General features: G+C 41.8%; 1 non-coding gene across 1 annotated transcript; it reads left to right on the top strand.

Annotated features, from left to right (window-relative positions):
* Positions 1 to 3,349: 3,349 nt before the first annotated feature.
* Positions 3,350 to 3,453, top strand: LOC115063248. Its single transcript, XR_003843121.1, has one exon. It is a non-coding gene; the product is annotated as a small nucleolar RNA U13 (small nucleolar RNA).
* Positions 3,454 to 22,099: the final 18,646 nt, after the last annotated feature.

The raw sequence follows: 22,099 nt of genomic DNA, 5'->3' as shown, positions 1-22,099 counted from the left end.
TTAGAGAGCTTACCTAGCTTGGGTGAAGCCTCTGGCTTTCATGAGTAGCAGAGCAAAAAAAAAAAAAAAAGACAGGAAGAGTTTACAGTATGTAAACACATGCCCATACTTCAAACTTAGACGGAAAGAATCAGCTATGATAGTATACTCGTTTATTATGTGCTCATAATTTTGGTTAAGATACCACTGAGCAATCTCTGCATCCCAAGATATGTTGAAAATGATAGGCAGATTTTTTTTAATTAAAAAATTATCACTTTTAGGTTGGGGCGTGGGAAGCAGGACTTTAGTTTCAACACTGGGGAGGCTGAGGTACGGATCTCTTTGAGTTCAAGGCCAGCCTGGTCTATATGAGTTCTAGGAGAGTCAGTGCTAGGTAGAGGGACCCTGGCAAAAAAAAAAAAAAAAAAGAAAGAAAGAAAGAAAGAAAAAAGAAAAATATTGTTTTTTTCTTATACATAGGAGGGGGTGAGGTTCATGTGTTGCAACTCATGTAACGTGACAGTCAGAGGACTGAGGACAACTTCTGAGAGTTGATTCTCTTTTTCCACCACGTGGACTCAGGGATTGAAATGTGACCTTCAGGGTCAGTGTCTGAATCATCGGCTTAGCACCTGTGTAAAACCTTAAAAACTAAAACCACAAACAACAAAAAAATAAACAGCAGCAGCAGCAGCAACAACAACAAGAAACCAAGCATAATCTGGGCTGAAGAGATGGCTCAGCAGTTAATAGCACTGGTTGCTCTTGCTGAGGAACCAATTCCCAGCTCACAACTGTCTGTTCCAGGGAATCTGACACTGTCGTTTTGCCTCTGCAGGTACCAGACACCAGAAGTGATGCACAGACACATATGTAGGCAAAGCACCCATACACATGAGATTTCTGTGAGGTCAAGGCCAGCCTAGTCTATATGGAGAGTTTCAGGACAGCTATGTAGAGAGACCTTGTTTAAAAAAAAAAAAGCACGCTTTTAATCCCAGCACTTGGGAGGCAGAGGCAGGCAGATTTCTGAGTTTGAGGCCAGCCTGGTCTACAGAATGAGTTCCAGGACAGCCAGGACTGCACAGAGAAACCCTGTCTCGAAAAAACAACAACAACAACAACAAATCGACCAACCAACCAACCAACCAACCAGTCAAGCAAGGAGCAAGCGCCCATGCATGCAAACAAACAAACAAACAAACAAACCAGTGTCTCTATGGCTTCAGTGTAACTTTTAAACTGGGAGGATTACTTTAAATTCTGCCTCTTTTTAGAGGCAAAATTTTCAATGGATTTAAAGAAGAGTACACAGTCTTAAGCTTCTTAATAGAAAATCAGAGGACCCAGAACCCAGTGTGCAATGATTAAACATTAAATTCACCTTTGGGGGCAGTTAAGGGAAGGGGGCATGGAACAAACTACACAAAATCTTCTTGTCAGGGAGAAGGAAGATAAGCATTCCTTAACAGACTGGGGGGAGGGAATAGAAGAGAGGGAGACTTCTTTGTCACCAACATGTTTTTGTCCCCAATTGAAAAGTCAGGAGAGCAAACAAAATTGTTTTTACAAAACAAAAATACTTATAATCCCATTGCCCTCATACAATTATATCTTTGCCTATCAGCTTTCAGTTTTTGTCCATAAGCACAGATAATCTTGCATAGCTGCAATTAGAGTCTCTATACCAGTTCATGTCCTGCGTTTTTTTTTCTATAAATGTATCATAAACAGGTTTTCACATTTAGTCTTCCATAATTATATTTTTTAACAGCTACATAATTGTCCATTCCTGGCACTAAATTCTATAAGAAATATCCCTTGTGGGATTAATATAGGGAACAATGTCCTCGGTAACTGTTTAATAACACACAGAAGAGATTTCCATATTACTTTCTCATAACTGCACTGGTTGAAAGCCAGGGCACAAGATTAAAACACTTCTGCAAACACTGGGCTCAGATGTTTCAGGCGTGTAACCTTCTGGTGCTCTAACTTGATCTTAGGATACAACTTAAAATGCCACATAAAGGAGTGGATGGATAGAATGTCTCTTACAATATAGTCCATAAATATCTCTTCTCCGAGGCAGGCATTTGACAGGACTTCAGAGGCCAATTCCGTTTATTTGCTTGAAGGCCAGAAGTAGCAGTACTCTGTTGTTGACCGAGTCAGGATCCATAGGCTTTGGAAGTTAGATGAACAGGTGGTCTGGCGACAGGGTTACCACTCTGGCTTAAAAGTTGAGAAGCCTCACCAGTGTTGCCTGCATGGAAGTTTACCTCATATCCCTGTGGAGGTAGTATGCAGGTAAAACCATTTTTTTTGTAGTCGTTTTTTTTTTTTTTTTTTGGGGGGGGGGTCTGGTTTTAGGAGCTGTAGTGTTCCACTGTGCCTACCAGTACAGATTAGCTACGGAGTGGGTTTTAGATTGACCAATTGAATTTTGGAGACTGTCACTAAGGATGACACAGGTTGTTTTACATGAATGATGTGGAGTTGTTATTTCTAGCACTAAACATGTGCCAGACCAATCTCTTCTTTAACAACTGTACCTAGGGCTAGTGAGATGGCTCAGCAGTTAAAGCCTGAATTCAACCCCCAGAACCGAAGTGAAGGTAGCAGGGGAGAAGTGAATCCATAGAGTTGTCCTCTGCACCTGTCCTCTGCACCTCTGTGCATCACCTCCCTCAATAATAATAATAATAATAATAATAATAGAAATGTACCTCTCTTTTTTTGTTTTGTTTTGTTTTTGTTTTTTCGAGACAGGGTTTCTCTGTATAGCCCTGGCTGTCCTGGAACTCACTTTGTAGACCAGGCTTGCCTCAAACTCAGAAATCTGCCTGCCTCTGCCTCCCAAGTGCTGGGATTAAGAACTGTAGCTCTTATATAGCAAAATAACTATGTTAGTAAGATAAATTCAGATTTTTTTCCTTAAAAATTTTTAGCATATAAACATTACCATATAAAATGAAAAACTTCTTAAAAAGATTTATTTATTTATTTTATGTATATGAATACACTGTAGCTGTCTTCAGACACACCAGAAGAGGGCATCGGATTCCATTACAGATGGTTGTGAGCCACCATGTGGTTGCTGGGAATTGAACTCAGGACCTCTGGAAGAGCAGTCAATGCTCTTAACCACTGAGCCCTCTCCAGCCCCCCAAAAACATTTTTTAATAATGAAATGAAATAATATAACTACAACCCTGTATTTTAACATAATTATCATTAGGTTGGTAAACTTCCCTTATTTTTCTCATCAGATTTTTGCATATTTATATTCACAATTAGTGTCCCTGTTGATAACTGTAATCACATGAGTATATAAAAATGTGTTATATAAAAATGTGTTTTCCAGATCCTTTCTGGTTCATAAAGTGTGATGATTGGGTTTTCACGCCTTTGCGTGACGTGTGCCGCCCATAAACCTTGTTACTACGTGGGCACATTACCCGTCTGACATGAAAAAAAAAAAAGGAGAAAAAAATGTGTTTTCCAGCCGGGCATGGTGGCACACGCCTTTGATTCCAGCACTTGGGAGGCAGAGGCAGGCAGATTTCTGAGTCGAGGCCAGCCTGGTCTACAGAGTGAGTTCCAGGACAGCCAGGGCTACACAGAGAAACCCTGTCTCGAAAAACCAAAAAAAAAAAAAAAAAAGTGTTTTCCTTGAAATTTTTTGATCATTGTAGAATAAAAGTTCTTTTCAATCTGTATCCCACAGACCTTTCCATCCCCTCCCCTCTGAAGAAACTCCTGCCATGACTTTAGCCATTTTTATTTTTAGAGTGCTGGGGATGTATCACAGCATGCATGGTAGGCAAGTGCTCAGCTCTTAGATGTACCCTTCCCCTAGCCTTGTGCAGGCTAAATCAGACCTTGTTTTGCCATAGTTGCCTAGCACCCCCCCCCCAGGGTGGAGTCTTCTGACCTAGGTGGATTCTATTGTCCTATCACGTCTGCAGTTTCCTGCAAGAACCCACTACCCGCTGAGTAGTTGAGCTTGTCTTTCTGACAGATCCTGACAAAGTAGTGGATACGTTCTCCACTTTAAAGTCTGACTTAAGAATTAAACATTGGGCCTTGATCAGAAACTTTGTCTTGGTCTCATTCCTCTCTCGTCTGTTCTTCCCATCCATCCCCAGCTCTCCTTCTAGGTACCCAGTTCTCTGTGGCTGCTGGCAGCTACAGGTAGCGCCCAATGTGGGACCTGGACATGGAGAGATCATCTTAGGGACACTGTCTTGGTGGAGTGCCACAGAAAACGGAAGAAGATGGTATCCTGCATGGTAAGCAACATAAAGCATTGATGCTATGCTAGCCTTAAATTTCATCTTTTTGAAACTGTTGTAGGTACAAAGGGATATGGGCTAAGTTGAGGCAGTGTCAACACAATGTTGATTTCACTTAGGGGTTGACAGTGGAAAATGAGACTGGAAAATTCTAAACAGGCATTTGTCCACAGCCTTCAAGAGCTGCTTCAGGCGAGAGGAGTAGGTTTTGAAGAACAGTTGCTAGAAAACTTTTCAGATCAGATTGATTCTTGCTGCCCATGGTTTCATGAAGAAAGAATTTTAGATAAGAGAACCTTGGGAAAAAATTGGAGAAGCTCTAAGAACCACTTAGGCAGATAATATCACTCTCTACCTCTGGGTGCTCATAAAAGATGCTATTGATGAAGAGACCTTGTAGTCATCAGATAGTGCCCAGGGAGAGCTTGAAAAATTTCAAGAAGAATGCCTGCTCGAGAGGGCTTTCTCAGAAAAGTGCCCTCTCAACCCTAAATTAGAAAGGTATAGAGACACTAATGATGAGCTAACATCAGAAGAGGAAGCTCATTCAGAAAAAGGAGCTAACAAATATTATGATGAGGATCGGCCTCCTTGTGTACCTTCTGCTCTGCCTATGGCCTCTATGCAGGAGATGCTGCCCAGATGACATGCAACTAAATAAATTAGAGTTTGAAATTAAGCTGCAGAAATTGACTAATAAGCTACAGGAGCTTAAAAAAGGTGTCAAGTACAGGGAAGAGCAGCAATTCTGAGATACACCAATTGCCAGGTAATTTTTAATAAATAAAAAGAGAGGAACTGTGCCCACTCCCCAGACTTGAGCAGGCTAAATCAGACCTTTTCTGCCACAGTCACCTAGCAACCCCCTAGGGTGGAGTCTTCCAACCTAGGTTAAGTCTATTGTCCTGCCACATCTGCAACTTTCTGCAAGAAGCCACTACCTGCTAAGAAGCTGAGCTTGCTTTCCTGGTGAGATCCTGGCAAAGTGGGGAATGGGTTCCCCCCTTTAAATTCAGACTTAAGAATTAAACATTGGACCTTGATCAGAAACTTTGTCTTGGTCTCATTCTTCTCTCATCTGTCCCTCCCATCCATCCCCAGCTCTCCTTTCAGGCACCCAGTTCTCTGTGGCTGCTGGCCTCTACATTTAGACTTTCACCCTTACAGAGGGAAAATGGAGTAATGTTGTCTTAGTACATTCTCTGTTGCTTGTATCAGAATATCACAGCTTTAGTAATTTCTAAATAGTACAAGTTTTTGCCTCACAGCTCTGAAGGCAGAAACATCACAGATCAAAGGTTGCATCTGGAGAGGGCCTTCTTCTTCTTTTTTTTTTTTTTTTTTCCCGAGACAGGGTTTCTCTATGCAGTCCTGGAACTCACTCTGTAGACCAGGCTGGCCTCAAACTCAGAAATCTGCCTGCCTCTGCCTCCCAAGTGCTGGGATTAAAGGCGTGTGCCACCACTACCTGGCTCTAGTTCATTTTTGAAGGAAAAAGCCTCCCAACCTGGTAATCTCCCAGAGGTCTCATCTTTTAAAACTATAAAATCCAGCATCATGTTTCCAACACGTTCAAACTACAGCCATTGCTTTCTTTTTGCATCATTGATTACATTTAGCAGTTTGTTTTTCTGCCCCCATACAGATACTTGTGAAGACTATCTTTATAGATATATCAAATTTGTTTCCTTTAACTTTTATTTTATATTCCATTTAGTGAATATGCCATATTTTATTTAACCATTCCCAAATGAATTCTTACTTTTTATTGTAAGAGGGTTCATCTGCTAAGTTGTTTTACTTGTCTTCCTACCCATTTGCACACACCAGTGCAAAGAGACAACTGAAATGAGAAAAACAAAATCATGCTTCATGTAGATGCAGAGACTTGGTCCTGAGTTGACTATTTTGTTTTTGTTTTTGTTTTTTGTTTTGTTTTTTTTTTTTGTTTTTGTTTTTTGAGACAGGGTTTCATTGTATAGCCCTGGCTGTCCTAGAACTCACTCTGTAGACCAGGCTGGCCTCGAACTCAGAAATCCGCCTGCCTCTGCCTCCCAAGTGCTGGGATTAAAGGCATGTGCCACTACACCCGGTTCTGAGTTGACTATTTTGACTGTTTAGATTCACAGTGCTTTCTAGTGGAACTTTCTGTGATAGTGGTAATGCTCTGTAGTTATATTGTTCAAGAAAATAGCCAAGTGAGCCCATCTAACCACTGAGTATTAAAATGTTCCCAGTGTACCTAAGAAGCTGGAGACGTTATCGCTTGATGTAGGATCTTAAGTATCCCAGGCTGCCCTTAAACTCATTATGTGGCTGAGGAGGAACATCTGATCCTTCTGGTTGTATCTCCTCAGTGCCAGGATTGCAAGCAGTTATCAACACACCTGGCTGGAGATTTTTAAATTCTAAATGAAACCACTTGTAGCTATCTTGTTGGATGGTAAAGTTAAAATTCTTTTGTAACTTGCATCATTAGAACTCCGAGACAATTGCAATACCCTCTAAAAGGTCAGGATGATGACACTAAGATCTTGTCTTTGTCCTCGTACGTGCTGGTCTCTTGGGATTGTCTCTATTTTTCTGGCTTCTGTATGGGTCAAAACGTGTTATCTACTGAAAAGACAAGGTTCCTGGAACATCTGTCTTTCTGGGAAAGAACTATACCCTATGTCGAAATTCACCCTAACACCTTCCCTTGACATTTAATAAACCAACCCTCAGCAGTCATTCCATTAGCTCACTAAAAGCTTTGAGGATGACAGAGGATGTCCCAAAGTCAACAGAAAAGTATAAACATCTTACAGAAATGCTCTTGGCTAAGAGTCAGCATTGTTCAGCTAGTTTGGTTGTGTCGTAAATGGGGTTTAGCCCCAGAAAGAACTGATTTACCTTTTTGTTTGCTGTAAATTCCTGAATCCCCATCTAGATTTCCTTTATCATCAGAAGTTTCCAGGCTGTTCCATATAGCCTGCAAAATCTATAGCTCACGTACACAGGCACGTGGTTATGCAATTCACTCCCAGGGTGGGCTCCTGAACGTCCAGATCCAGTGTCCAGTTGATCTTTGCTGGTAGTATCAGGTAGATATGACAGCTCACGTGGGCTGAACAAATACACAGCCTGCTCCTGTGAGGAATAGGGAGAGGCTTAAAGACATAGATCTATATGGTTTTAATACAGACAACAATAAAGTAACATGAAACTTGCTAGCCGTGTGTGTAACAAACATCCAATACTAGTGCCTCCAATACGAGCATTGATCTATGAAAGTGTACCTACCCTCTTGTCTTTCTGCACACACCCCCCCCTTTTCCTGTTCTTTCATGTTTACTTTCTCTGATCTTTGCTTCGTCCTTTTCTCCCTCTGCTTCTGGCAGTTTCCATTGCTGATCCCCATCCTTTTCTTCCCCTCCTGAGGCCAGCTCTACAGCATCCCTAAATAAAATCTTGCACTCAGTTAACCTGTAAGTGTTACCTGGTCATTAAGATGCAAGTTAAGGAAAAAGGTGTAACCACACTCTTGTTTACCTGTGATAGTGGTTTGGTGTACTACAGTGCTTCCAATTACCCTAATACTTTATGGGGTTTTTTTTGTTTTTTGTTTTTTGTTTGGTTTTTCGAGACAGGGTTTCTCTGTATAGCCCTGGCTGTCCTGGAACTCACTTTGTAGACCAGGATGGCCTCAAACTCAGAAATCTGCCTGCCTCTGCCTCCCAAGTGCTGGGATTAAAGGCGTGCGCCACCACGCCCGGCACAATACTTTATGTTTTAAACTTTGAACAACAACGAAAAAAGTCCCTTCCCCTATCATAGGAGTAGTACATCTTTACTAAAGAATAAACTATGATATACTCAAAAAGTTCATATTCATACTATGCAGTGAAAACTAGAGTTTGTATTTTTTAAATTATTTGCAATTATGTGTATGTGTTGTGGGTATATGCATGTGATTGTAAGCACCCTTGGGGGTCAGAAGTGTCAGGTCCAGCTGGAGTTGTAGTTACAGGCAGTTCTGAGTTCTCCAACATGTATTGAGAATCAAATCCAGATCTTCTGCAATAGCAGTACATGCTCTTAAGACATCTTCTTCAGTCCCACAGCCAGAATTTTTTTCAAGGATTAGTGTTTCATTCTATAAGGATTTTGAATGAATGTTGTAATCACATTATACATACAATTTTGTGTTCTTGTCTTTTCCATTTACTAATAAGCTGGTTTTCAAATTATTTCAGGGCTTCATAAATATAAATTTAGTACCTGTATAATTTGTAATATATTCTGTCAGCTAAATATACCATAGTTAGATCAGTTCTGTGTTGTTAGATACTTGGCATGAAGTAGTATGAAAATGAGATTTGTAGCTTCTTCTTTTTTTAAGATTTATTTATTTATTATATGTAAGTACACACTGTAGCTGTCTTCAGATACTCTAGATGAGGGCTTCAGATCTTATTAGAGATGGTTGTGAGCCACCATGTGGTTGCTGGGATTTGAATTCAGGACCTTCAGAAGAGCAGTCAGTGCTTTTAACCACTGAGCCATCTCTCCATCCCTGTAGATTTTTTTTTAACATTTATTTTTGCACACACGTGCATGTGTGCGTGTGAGTGCATGTGTGTGTTTGTGTGTGTGTGTGTGTGTGTGTGTGTGTGTGTGTGTATTGTGTACACCACATATGAAGGTCAGAGGACAACTCCTGGGAATCAGTTCTTCTCTTCAGTTTACCAGCCTTGGTGGCAAGCATCTTGACCTGGTGAACCATCCTGCCAGCCCTAAAATAAGAATTTGTAAAACATTAAAATACCATCATTCACTGTGAAGCACATGTAGATTGTCCCCAAAAATCTAACTGCTTCTGTAATCAGGGGGAAATAGTTCAATGAAGCTTCCATTTTAGCCAGATATGGTAGCTCACACCTGCCATCTCAGCACTTGAGACACTGAGGCCATGAGTTTGAGGCCAGCCTAATTACAGAATGAGAATCTATTAAAAACAACAACAACAACAACAACACCTTCAGTGTCTCAGGGAATAGTGGGGTTTTTCTATAATTTTATTTTTGGTTCTGAGGATTGGACTTGGCTGCTCAGCTCTGTCTCTGGCTCTTTTCTGTAAGTTAAGAAAGTACAATGGTAATGAATTTTATAACAGAGTCAAGCCCTTCCTCTCCATAATGTTCCAGTAAAGCACTTGCTTGGTAGGAGAGCATTTCCTTTCTATGATAGAATCCAGAGAAAAAAATCCTTTGGTAGCAGACATTTTTTCATTTACTGAAATAATGAGTACCTGCTACATGCCAAGGGCTATAAAAGAAAATACAGGCTCACCATGGTGGTCTAGGGTTGTAGTGCCAGCACCTGGGAAGCTGAGGTCATTTCCGGTTACATAGTGAAATCCTGTCTGAAAGGACCAAAACCAGACAGGGGGTGGTGGTGGTGGTGGTGGTGGTGGTGGTGGTGGTGGTGTTTCACGCCTTTAATCCCAGCACTCAGGAAGCAGAGGCAGGCGGATTTCTGAGTTGGAGGCCAGCTTGGTCTACAGAGTGAGTTCCAGAACAGCCAGGGCTACACACAGAAACCCTATCTTGAAAATCAAAACACAAACAAACAGACCAAAAACACCCAAAAAACAAAAAACAAAAAGGTGTCATCAGATAAAAAAGATTTTCTCCCTAGGTTTTTTTTTTTATTATTGGATATTTTCTTTATTTACATTTCAAATGTTATTCCACTTCCCCATCCCCTCCTCCCCCCATCTCCTTAGGTCTTATGATGTGTGTCTGTATTTGTGGAAGGCTGAGGTCAAAAGTCTCTTGAACCCAGAAGTTTGAAGTCAATCTGTGTAACATAGTAAGCCCTTGTGTAAAAAGAGTCTGTCCCGTGCTGCTTGTAAGTCTTTATCTATTTGCTGTCTCTATGTCTGGAACGCACACTCCCCTGCTCGTTTCTCTATCTTCAGCTTTCTAACTGCTACTCATCCTTCATATCTAAGCTTGGCTGCTATTTCTTCCAGGAAGCCTTCTAAATTTTCCCAAGTTAGAGTTAGACCATCTTTTCTTTTCTTTTCTTTCTTTTTTTTCCAGGACTGAATACATGATCTTTATTTATTTCTTCCAGATCAGAGATTTTGGATTTAATCAAGACTTGCAAACTAAACATATTTACTTATTAAAACTATATCACTACTTTAGTAAACTATACAAAAAAAAAAGATAAGGAGACAAATGCGTATGTTTATAGAATTGCATTGCATGTCTGTCAGGCCAGGTCCTGCAGCTGACATTCCCAGCATGACCTCATACGAGATGACACAGCAATTGTTTAGACATCCACCTTTGTCTCGCTAGCCTGAGCCGCTCTTCACTTGATGGTTTTCTCCTCCACGGGTACACGCGTAGCTGTCTGGTTCTTAGAGCAGGCATCTACCTTCCTCACCACCAGCATTGGAGGGGGGCTGAGGCCGTGGGGATGCCTGATCCGACCCATTCCTCGTGGAGAGTTTCCTGGAGACCTTCTCCCATCATCATGTCTGGACTCCCAGGAGCGGAATTCCATAGGCTTGCCTTTTTTTCAAATCTTGGTGAAGAAGAGTTTTGAAAAGACAAAACAAAACAAATTCTGCTATTCTCCAGAACAAATCTGTTATAAAAGACAATCTCCATGGGGACTGACTCCTTTCCAACACTTGTCCATTTGAAACCATTTTCCCTCCATTTCCCCAATTCCAAACAACTGAGTGATCCTCTCTTTGTACCTTACTCTCTGTATAATGTGTGCACATGACTGCTACAAGGTATGATTGAGGGTAAGGATTTTACTGTAGATATGAGGCAGAGTGTGGTCAGAGGCACCTGGAAGAGTCCCCAGCAGAGACAGAAAAGAAGTACACTGAACAGGGCCTGAAGACTGAACCAGGCCATGAGACCAGAGAGACAGAGGGACAGAGAGAGCGAGAGCAAATTAAGAGAGTAAACAAAAGAGAGCCAGGAGAGCCCATGGCAGAAACGGCAGGGTCATAAGGGACTGAGAAGCTGGGGGAGGGGAAGCCCATGAGCAGTTTAGGGTAGGGGGTGGGGTGAGAAGAGCTGAGGCGAGCCCCAGGTACTGAGGGAGCTTGGAGGCTAGCATGCTCTTTGGTATGCTAATAGGCACTACAGATAGCCATTTGTCCGAGTTTCTTTTGGACTCACTTATCCTGTCTAGATCCAAATTTCCTTATCACGCTGAAATTACTTGTTCACCATTAGTGAACTTCATTAAATTATGTATTCAGTGACGGACAAGCTCTTTGTCATCTGGGCTCCTTCCCTCCTCTCCCTCAGCTCTTTTCTTCCTGTTTTCCTTCTTCCCTCCCTGATTTCTGTATTTTATTTTGTTTTTTGAGACAATTTCACTCTGCCTAGAGTTCACTAATAACAAGGCTGTCTTGGTAGTAGAGCTTTGTTCAGCACCTTTAAGGCCCCACATTTAACTCCCCAACTTTACAAAAAATAAAAAAGTAAAACATATGTGTGTGACAGTAGTAGCAGATAGAGAATGAATGGTTAAAAAAAATTATATGAGGAGATACTGGTTGAATACTTCTCTAACTTGACAAAAAGCATCCATTTACAAATTCAAGCTCTGCAAAGCTCAAACAGAATATGAAGAAAACTACTTCTACTTCCACTATGGTCAAAGTGCTGAGAACCAAAGGGAAAGAGAAAATCCTGAAGGCAGCTTAGACAAGAAGGATTCCAATCACCGCCACCACCGTTGTCCTTTAAGGAACTGCGGAAGAGATTTCACAGCTCTGACAATTGCTCAGAAGACTGCAATGCAGACAGCGATTCGAATCGTTCTGTCCGGGACCACACCTTGACAGGACTGCTTAGCTATGCATATCTCCTGTCTTCTACTGAAATTTGAATCTCATGTTGGGGACCTAAGCAGGTGGACTTGGGGACGTCGGTGAACTACTTTGTTCCTCTCACAGTGTGGATATACTGAATGCTATTCACTATTTACTTCTCTCTTTAATTGGCATCCTGGGGACTGGTGGCTGAGTCTGGTTTGTTGGGACTTCCTATAGTCCAGGCTTTTATCCCTGAAACTTTGGTAACCTGCATCACTTGCTGTTTGTCACCAGGACTTGCAATCCACTCATCTGTTCATTGATTTATTTATCATGTGTGTGCTGAGGGGGAATGTGGCGGGACTTAGTGGTAACAAGAATAAGCAAAAGCAGTCATTTTGAGACTTCTGACATCACCTACAGATTTCAAAGCTTTCTTCATTTTTCTTCAATCTGTTCTCCCTCAGATTTGATACTTTGATCTCTTTTGCCTGGCCTCAGTCCTTCTCTGGAGTCTCAGATGGCTTCCTGCTCTTGGGTCTCCTGGCTCTGCCTCCCCAGGGCTGGGATTACAGGCCTGCAGCAGCAGGATGGGCTCAGATTGTAGACTTTTTATTGTCTAAGTCTCCTGACCCCATTGCTATTCCCTCACGCTGTTAAGTCTATCCAGTTCCCTTCTTACTATATACAGCACAGTTTTCACTTCTAGAATTTCTACTTTACAGTCTCATGTTTTCTATTTCTCTCTTGAGATTTCTTTTTCTTATACAAACCAAACCAAACCCTTATTACCAATGGATTGCTTTCTCCCGGTATCCTCATCTCAAGACTGGCCTCCCTTAGTTAGGTTTTCTCTTGAGAATGGGTCTCATTTTCTTGACTATCTTTTGAACAATATTGAAATATTTTCTTGGGAGGGGATCTTGAAAGCTGTTTTATAGCGCCCTTTCTCTAAAGAGTGTGGATGCCTTTATTCTAGCAGGCTTTCAACTCACACCACACTCTTCCTCGTCTGGTGTGTGTGACAGGTCAGGTCAGTACAATTCTTAGCTGAAACAGACTTGGAGTTGGCCCCATGTGTCTCACAGCTCTGAATACACCCTGAGAAACACGCACCCAGATAATTTAGATTCTCTTTCCTTTATAAGACATTCTCCCTCGTTCTCCAAAGCTCCGGTTGGCCCTAGGCTCCTTTCTTTGTGGTTCTTCAGGCAGGAAGGCTTCCTCAGGAGTCTGACTAGCTGCCTGCCCTAAGGCAAAGGCAGTAAAAACCTCACCCCTTGCTGATGGCTTATTTCAGCTTGTCACTGCCCTCAGGAAATCTGCCTGTTTTTCCTCATTCTCAAGAGCCTCTGGGTAGTCTGTCTGTCTCTCAGTGTCTCCCTCTTTGTCTTTCAGTGTTAACATTTGGTATGTGTTCTCTATTCAGATTTTTCACAGTTGTCCTCTACATTTTCAGGAAGAAATAACTAACAGCCGTCAAGTGCTCTGTTTTTCATCTTAACAATTCTCTGTTTTCCTCTTTACTTATTTATTTATTTTGGTGGGCTGGGTAAGAATGGGTCAGCTGGCTTACCTTTTCCCCCTCAACTGGCCTGGCAGGAGAACATACTGTCTCTCTCTTTCTGACCATCAGAGCATTTAAACAATGGGCCTTAAGGAATTAAGATTTCTCCAGAATCCTAAACTGAGGAGGTAAAGGCTACACAGCCTCGGTGTTAGCTGGAGGAGAAACTTGCCTCCCAGGAAGTGATTTCACGCAGGTCTAACAACTTGTCAGGACCATTTTGTAGGACAGGCTCAGGCCTAGACAAGGATGGGTCAATGAGGAACAGGGCCATACCTTACCTCAACAGGACTGCCTCCTCTTGAATTCTGAATCTCACACCAGGACCCCAGAAGGTGGCCCTGGGGTCCGGTGGGGTGCTCGCCAGCACCTCTTTACTTTGTTTCTCTTACAGTGTGGCCACATGGAAGAAATCTCACTTCTCTGTCCCCTCCCCCGCTATTGTTTCTCTTTTGCCGAGGCACCCTGAGGACCGGCGGCTGAGCTTAGCTTGTGGAGGCCTCTAGAAGCTAGTGTTCATGGTAGAACTGGCAGTGCACTCATCTGCTCATTCATTTATTCAACGTGTGTGTGTGTGTACAGAGTGGGAAATGTGGGATGACAAGAATAAACAAAATCAGACCTTCACTGGGAATGCTGCAAGGTCATCAGAGATCTGGATTTGGGGGCAATGGCGTAGCTCAAAGGTAGAGTGCTTGTCCAACATGCAGGGGTTTCTAGGTTCAATGCCCTTAAGAGTACCATAGGCTTGGCTTCTTAGTGACCAGATTAACTAAGTTTTTGTTAGTCTTATTCTCTTTCCTGTTTCATCCTCTGTTGACTGTAGTGGCCCACCGCCCCCCAGTCTTTTTTTTTTTCCAAATGGGGGACTCTCAGACTAGTCTTAACTCTATTCTTCCCTTGTCCCTGACAGTCTTTTTTTTTTTTTTTAACTCAATATGCTAGGTAAGTGCTCTGCCACTGAGCTACACCCCAAGCCATCCTTGGCTGACTTAATCTTAGTGTGTCAACTGCTTTGTCTATGTCCAAGACTCCCAAATGCTTATCTTCAGTTCTGACCTCTCCCCTCAGGTTGAAACTTGTATTTTAGCTGTTTGTCTCTGACTGGCTCTCTAGTAATTATATTAAGTTATGTGCAGTCAAAAATCCAACTTATTTTTGCTCCTGAAACCTGCTCTTCTTGTTGGGTTTCTTTCTTTTCTTTTTTTTTTGTTTTTTTCAAGACAGGGATTCTCTGTGTAGCCCTGGCTGTCCTGGAACTCACTCTGTAGACCAGGCTGGCCTCGAACTCAGAAATCTGCCTGCCTCTGCCTCCCAAGTGCTGGGATTCAAGGTGCGCAACACCACTGCTTGGCTTTTTTTTTTTTTTTAACGTTGTTTTTATTTATTATATGTAAGTACACTGTAGCTGTCTTTAGACACACCAGAAGAGGGCATCAGATCCCATTACAGATGGTTGTAAGCCACCATGTGGTTGCTGGGACTTGAACTCAGGACCTTCGGAAAAGCAGTCAGTGCTGTTAATTGCTGAGCCATCTCTCCAGCTCCCCTTCCTGTGTTTCTTATTTCACTTAATTCTGAATAATGGAAGGGAGTTAAGAGCTGCCCCAGGGCTGTGGCTCTGAGTAGGAAGTTTCCCTGTAGTACGACTGGCTCTAAGGTGTCTTCCCCTTCCTATACTGTGCCTTCTAACACATTTCTATCACACTGCCATCCATTTCGTTTGTGGTGGTCATAACCAAATTGAGGGAGACTGAAAAAAAAAACAATGAAGGGGTACCTTCTCTTGATTTCAAATGCAGCAGGAATTCAGATAAAAGAGACGGTGAACACGAAAGTAGAGAGAGACTTCAGGAGACCAGAACTGAACTAACCTCTTCTGAATTAGAAGCTGTCCTGGATTTTCATTCTGCCCCTACAGCATTATCCTCTGCACATTGTAGAGACTCCATAAAGCCTTTTTGAATGATTTTGCAATATTGTTGTTTATTGAGTACACACTGAGTTCATAGTTCTCCACTAAATGATGTGGAGGTTCACCAAGATTAGTTGTAGTCTCTGACCTTTTCAGCCAGTCAGTCAACTGACAAATATTGACGGAGTGCACCAGGCTAGGAATTGTGGAGGCTATAAGGTGTAAAAGAAATCGAAATCTAAGTGCCTTTTTCTTGGGAAGTTTACAGTATGGTTGGTAAGATGATACATATGCATACAAGACTAAGAACATGAGCCAGAGACAGATGAACATAACACACAGTACATACAAAACTTTTTAAAGGATAGAAAGGTTGGATAGATACACAAGCTTTTATGGAAGCACAGAAACTGTACTGGGCTTTGAAGGATGGGCAGAAGTTAAATAAGCTTGAAGTTCTCAGAGTTATTAAGACAAAACCCAACACAAGATTCAGGCTGAAGACCAAACAGTATCTAGGCAGGAAGAGGCAGTTTGCACTTCATCTTAGGCAAAAGGTCGAGAATCCACAGAGGAAGGCAGTTTCTCTGAGCATGCTCCTGAGGAGCTCTTAGTGGCAGGCTGCCCTTCCCTTTGCAAGCAAGCACATTTTTTGGGTCCCTACTCCCACCCCCACTCCCACCCCAATCTTTTTTTCTCCTTTCTGCCTTTAGACAACATACAGATCAAATCTATCATTTCTGACGGCTTTGTTAAAAATCTGGACTCAAAATCCAAATAATCCAGGTTCAAATCCTGGCTTTTCTACTTCCTAACTAGATAATTTAGAGCAAGTTTTTCAATGTGTGTCTTATTTTGATCTGCAGATATAAAAACAGTACCTATATTAGAAGATGCTTTTGAGGGTTAACTGAGTTAAAATATAGAAAGTGCTACAATAATGCCTGCCATATATTGGGAGACTGCAGGCCAATTGTGACATTACTTTCTTGTGACTCGATAAGTAATTATCTAATTAACAGACACTTCTGTGGAATCTGGAAGCCATACTCTGGTCACTAAAGGCTTAGGTCTTTAGCAACCCTCATAAACATGCACAGTTTATTCACGTACTTAGGTCCCAAGGCTGTTTCTCAGACTGTCCTTATCTTTAGGTGAATCCGGACAGAGATGCTTTGGTAAAGTAAATATCATGGACAACTTAAGTAGACCAGTTGAACATTTAAAAGCATTTTATCAACGTAGAGAGGGAACTGACAACTTTTAGAAGGGATTTAGTTGGAACTAGAGACTATCTCCAGGGAGGTGCCAGGTGAGATTAGGGTTAAATGAATTTAAGAAAGAGGAACATCACTAAAAGTACAAGCAGCTGGATGGGAGACTGTGTTAAGAGAGGGGGGGCTCCGTAGAAAGGTTGTTACTCTCCAAGTCCAGATTCTGTACACATCATGCGTATGAGTGCACTTCGTTTTTTTTTTTCATCCTTGCATTAACTCTTTCTTATATGAAGACCCAGTAACTCCTCTCTGCAGGTTCAACACAAGCGCCCCAAGTCCCGAAGGTTTTTTTTTTTTTTTTTTTTAATCTGCCATTTTCTTCAGACAGTCTGAATGGAGAAAAGAAAGACATTCCTGTCATCATAATTGCATAACACCAAGAAGGAGATTTGGAAAGCTTGAAGAAGAAGTCTGGGGACAGGAAGGTGGGTAGGTATCTGTTTAAGATATAAGACTGCCTGGAGGCAGGATGGTACGTGAGTGAAACACCTTGGAATTCAGAGATTTTTAAAAGGTGATTTCTCTTTGCCCATCTCCCTTGGTAACTCAGCCTCTCAGGAAAACAACAACAACAAAAAGCCCAAGGTCTATATGTCTGTGTGCCTTTGTATATGTATGGGACCCAGCTGCTAACAGCTGTCATCATCTTATTTATTACAACAAAAGGTTTAATTAGTTTAGTGCCCTTTACTCTTCTTTTTTTACCCCATAAAACTTTTCTCTTAAAAAAAAAAAGACCATGCTAGCCAGACATGATGGTACATGCTTGCTATCCTAGTACTTGGAAGGCTGGAGTAAAGAGGATCATGAGTTTGAGGCTGGCCTGGGCTACATAGTAAGATCTCTTCTCAAACAACAAAATCATGCAAAAAAAAAAAAAACCAAGAAGAAAGACCATATAAGTTCTTCCACTGGCTGGTACCTGGTCTTCAGCATTTCTGCCAGCATGGGATTCCTGGGAAAAACTTTAATTCTTTGGAGTCTATTGTTTCAGTAGTCTGATAGGATAAATGTCTCTTTTGAATATCTTTTCCCATGCCAGGAGACTAATGATTTTCCTCTTTGATTATTTTTTTTCTTTTTGATACAGAGTCTCTCTATGTATCCCTGGCTGTCCTGAAACTTGTGTAGGCTAAGTTGGCCTTGAACTCTGAGATCTCCTTGCCTCTGCCTCCTGAGTGCTGGGACAAAAGGAGTGCACAATGCTTGTCTGACTTATCTCTCCAGTTTTCTTGTACCTTACTCTTGAAAGATTTGGGGAGATATACTAGACTTGAAAATTCATGAAATATGCATATTCCTGGAACAAATAAAAAGCAGTATCAGGAGGAGATTTCGCAATGTTCTGACTTCTTATTAGATGCCCCACCCCATTTTTTTTTTTTGGACAGAGTGGAGCTAAGGCAATGTTGGGGTCTGTAATAGACAGGACTGAACATTGACCAGGACTGCTTAGTTATGTATAACTCAAGTCAGTACTCTGAAGACAGACTTGGGGAGTCCAGCAAGAAAAGACCATGCATCAGTTATTTCTACCTTATTGTGACTTTAACTTATATAATTGTCCTAGGGTTATATGATTTTTAAGCCTTATCTCTTTGCTCACTTAAATATTGCAATTTTCACTGTCTAGGAGACCATTTTCTTCAGCTGCTTGACACATTCCAATCTGTTCTTTTCCCATTAATTAATTAATTAATTAATTCCACCCCTATCGAAGCCCCACTCCCTCCTCTCCTCCCAAGTTCTATCTTTATAAAAGGAACGACGCCAGGTGACTCAGCTGTGCTTCCCAAGGAGAAAAATGGTGTGTTAGCAGTGCACATGCCTGTACCTCAGCACTTTGGAAGTAGAGGTAACAGGATCAGTTCAAGGCCAGCTCTGGCTATATGGACAAATCAGGCAGCCTAAAGTATTGTCTCAAAACAAACACATAAACAAACAAACCAAAACCACCACCATCACCACAACAAAAAACAAATCCCCAAATGCCATCACCACCAGAAACCCAAAACCAAACAACAGGAACAAAAAGCAAATCCATTCCTCTTTGACTACAAATCATTCCCTAGCTTTTGACAATGCCCCCCACTCTAGCGAGCCCACTTCTTTTTTGGAGAAAACTTTTTGAGAAACTTTCTCCACAAAATATTGTATTTCTTTTTTTTAATTTTTCTTTTTTATTACGTTTTTATTTATTTATGTATGAGTGCACACCAGAAGAGGGCATCAGATCTCATTACAGATGGTTGTGAACCACCATGTAGTTGCTGGGAATTGAACTCAGGGCCTCTGGAAGAGCAGCCAGTGCTATTAACCACTGAGCCATCTCTCCAGCCCCCTCTACTTTTCTCTCTCTCTCTCTCTCTCTCTCTCTCTCTCTCTCTCTCTCTCTCTCTCTCTCTTGGTTTTTCGAGACAGGGTTTCTCTGTGTAGCCCTGGCTGTCCTGGAACTCACTTTGTAGACCAGGGCTGGCCTCGAACTCAGAAATCTGCCTGCTTCTGCCTCCCGTACTTCTCATTTTTTAATACAGTTCCCTGGCTCTGTTAGTTGGCTTCTACTCCCAGTTCTCTACAGAACTGCCCTTTTTCAGGGTTTATCTCATTTGACCTTTCTACTGGGGCAAACATTGCTAAACACGTAGTGGCTGCTTCTGGACAGGTTTTCATCCCTTGCCTTCAGATCATTATCACCTCTTAGTTCTTTTGACCACTTCTTCTTCGTATCTCCACAAGCCTTTTGTTCCTGTGCCTGCTTGATCTATACTATTTTCCCAGAAGAGAATAGATTTTTGTTTCCTGATTAAAAACAGGAATATAGGCCAAAGGTATAGCTCAGAAGTAGAGAGCTTTCCCAGTATGCTTGAAGTCCTAGCTTTAATCTTTAGTACTGAATATATAATATATATGCACAATAGAAAGAAAGCTAAAAAATGTAAAAATACATTATAAGAAAAATATAATCTCTAGTACTATAAAAAGAAAACATATAAATAAGGGGTATAAGTTCATTTGTTAGTAAATTCAGGTCCTAGGGCCTGAAAGTGTGCCTAAGTAGCATGTACCTCATACAAGTCTCTGCATTTGATTCTCTTCACAATTCCAAACTCAGATTCTTTGTTTTCCTGGAATGTTTAAATAAGAATGAAGTCCAGCCAGGCAGTGATGGCACACACCTTTAATCCCAGCACTTGGGAGGCAGAGGCAGACAGATTTCTGAGTTGGAGGTCAGCCTGGTCTACAGAGTGAGTTTCAGGACAGCCAGGGCTACATAGAGAAACCCTGTGTCGAAAAACCAAAAAGAATGAAGTCCAACTGAAATGCCACTACTCAGAAGTTACTACTGTTAGTTTTGTATATATCCTTTTTTGGAATTTAAAAACTATTACTTAGGGGCTGGAGTGGTTGGGAGCACTTGTTCTTGCAAAGGACCTGGGTTTGATTACTCCCGACCCTACATATTGCCATCTGTAACTACACTTCCAGGGGATCCAATATCCTCACATATACATGCACGCACGCACGCACGCACGCACACACACACACACACACACACACACACACACACACACACAAACTGTGGTCAGGAGGCAGAGGCAGGCGGATTTCTGAGTTCAAGGCCAGCCTGGTCTACAAAGTGAGTTCCAGGACAGCCAGGGCTACACAGAGAAACCAAAAACTGAAAAAGAAAAAGAAAATGTGGGCCATGGGAATGGAATTCTAGTCCTCTGCAATAGCAGCAGCTGCTCTTAACCACTGAGCCATCTCTTTAGCCTCCCTTCTTACATTTTAATGTCCATCATTCCATATCAACAAGCATGGAACATTATTTTATTTTGTTATGTTGTGTTGGAGATTAAACCTGGGTTCTTACATCCTTGTGTGGAACTACTACTGAAATACACTCTTAGCCCAGATTGACTAAGGCATATCTTCAGCTATCACAATACCTTTTTGTTGTTTGAGATAGGGGGTTACTATGTAGCATGAGCTGACCTGTAACAGTTTATGTAGACCAGATTAGCCTCAAACTCACAGAAATCCTCCTTCTTCCAACCCTGAGATTCACAACCATCTGTAACTGCAGTTCCAGGGAATCCTATACGCTCTTCTCACATCCTTGGGCTCTGAATGCATGTGGTTTACTTACATACAAATTGGTAGAACACAAACACACATAAAATAAAAATAAGTGAAACACGCCTTTAATCCCAGCACTCTGGAGGCAGAGGCAGGCAGATTTCTGAGTTCGAGGCCAGCCTGGTCTACAGAGTGAGTTCCAGGACAGCCAGGGCTACACAGAGAAACCCTGTCTTGAAAAACCAAAGAAAAAAAAAAAAGGTAGGAGGTGCTGGAGAGATGGCTCAGCAGTTAAGAGCACTGGCTGCTCTTCCAGAGGTCCTGAGTTCATACCCAGCCCTGCCAAACAAGGCTTACTTTGAACTCTTTTTAAAAAAATTTAAAAATATTATATATATTATTATAAATATTATATATAATTTTTAAAATTCTCTGTATAGCCCTTGCTGTCCTGGAACTCACTCTGAAGACCAGACTAGCCTTGAACTCTGAAATCCACCTGTCTCTGCCTCCCAAGTGTTGGGATTAAAGGTGTGCGCCACCACTGCCCAGCTTATATTTATATTTTATTTATGCATTTGCATGTGCAATTGTGAACATATGCATGGTCACCTACACAGACCAGAACAGAGCTTTGGATCACTGGGAGCTGGAGTGACAGTTGGGTGTGAGCTTCCTGATGTGTGTGCTGGGGACTGAGCTGGGGTTTTCTGCAGGAGCAGCAGAAACTGTTGGATCATCTCTCCAGCCCCAACTTTTTCTTTAAAATAAGGGTGGCTCATGCTCAAGGCTAAGACTAGACTGGAACTTGCTGTGTAGCCAAGGATGATCTTGAACTGATTTTCCTGCTTCACCTCCCCAGTTCTGGGATGACAAGCATCGGGCACTACACCTATTTTAATGCTGTGCTGAGGACAAAACAGTGCTTCCTGCATGTTCTTCTGAACTCTACCAACTGAGCTACATTAGCATTAATGTAGCTCATTAAACTCTTGATTCTTCTATTTCTGTCTTTTAAGTGTTAGAATTATAGGGGTGACCACCATGGCCAGGAAAATGGGCATCCTGTCTCTTTTAGTTTGGGTGCGTTTGAGACAGTTTGGTTATGTGGCCCTGGTTGGCCTGGTACTCACTAAGCAGCCC

Source organism: Mus pahari, chromosome X (genome assembly GCF_900095145.1).
Source record: "Mus pahari chromosome X, PAHARI_EIJ_v1.1, whole genome shotgun sequence".
Classification (NCBI taxonomy): Eukaryota; Metazoa; Chordata; class Mammalia; order Rodentia; family Muridae; genus Mus; species Mus pahari.
This window is presented reverse-complemented; position numbering and strand designations above follow the sequence as displayed.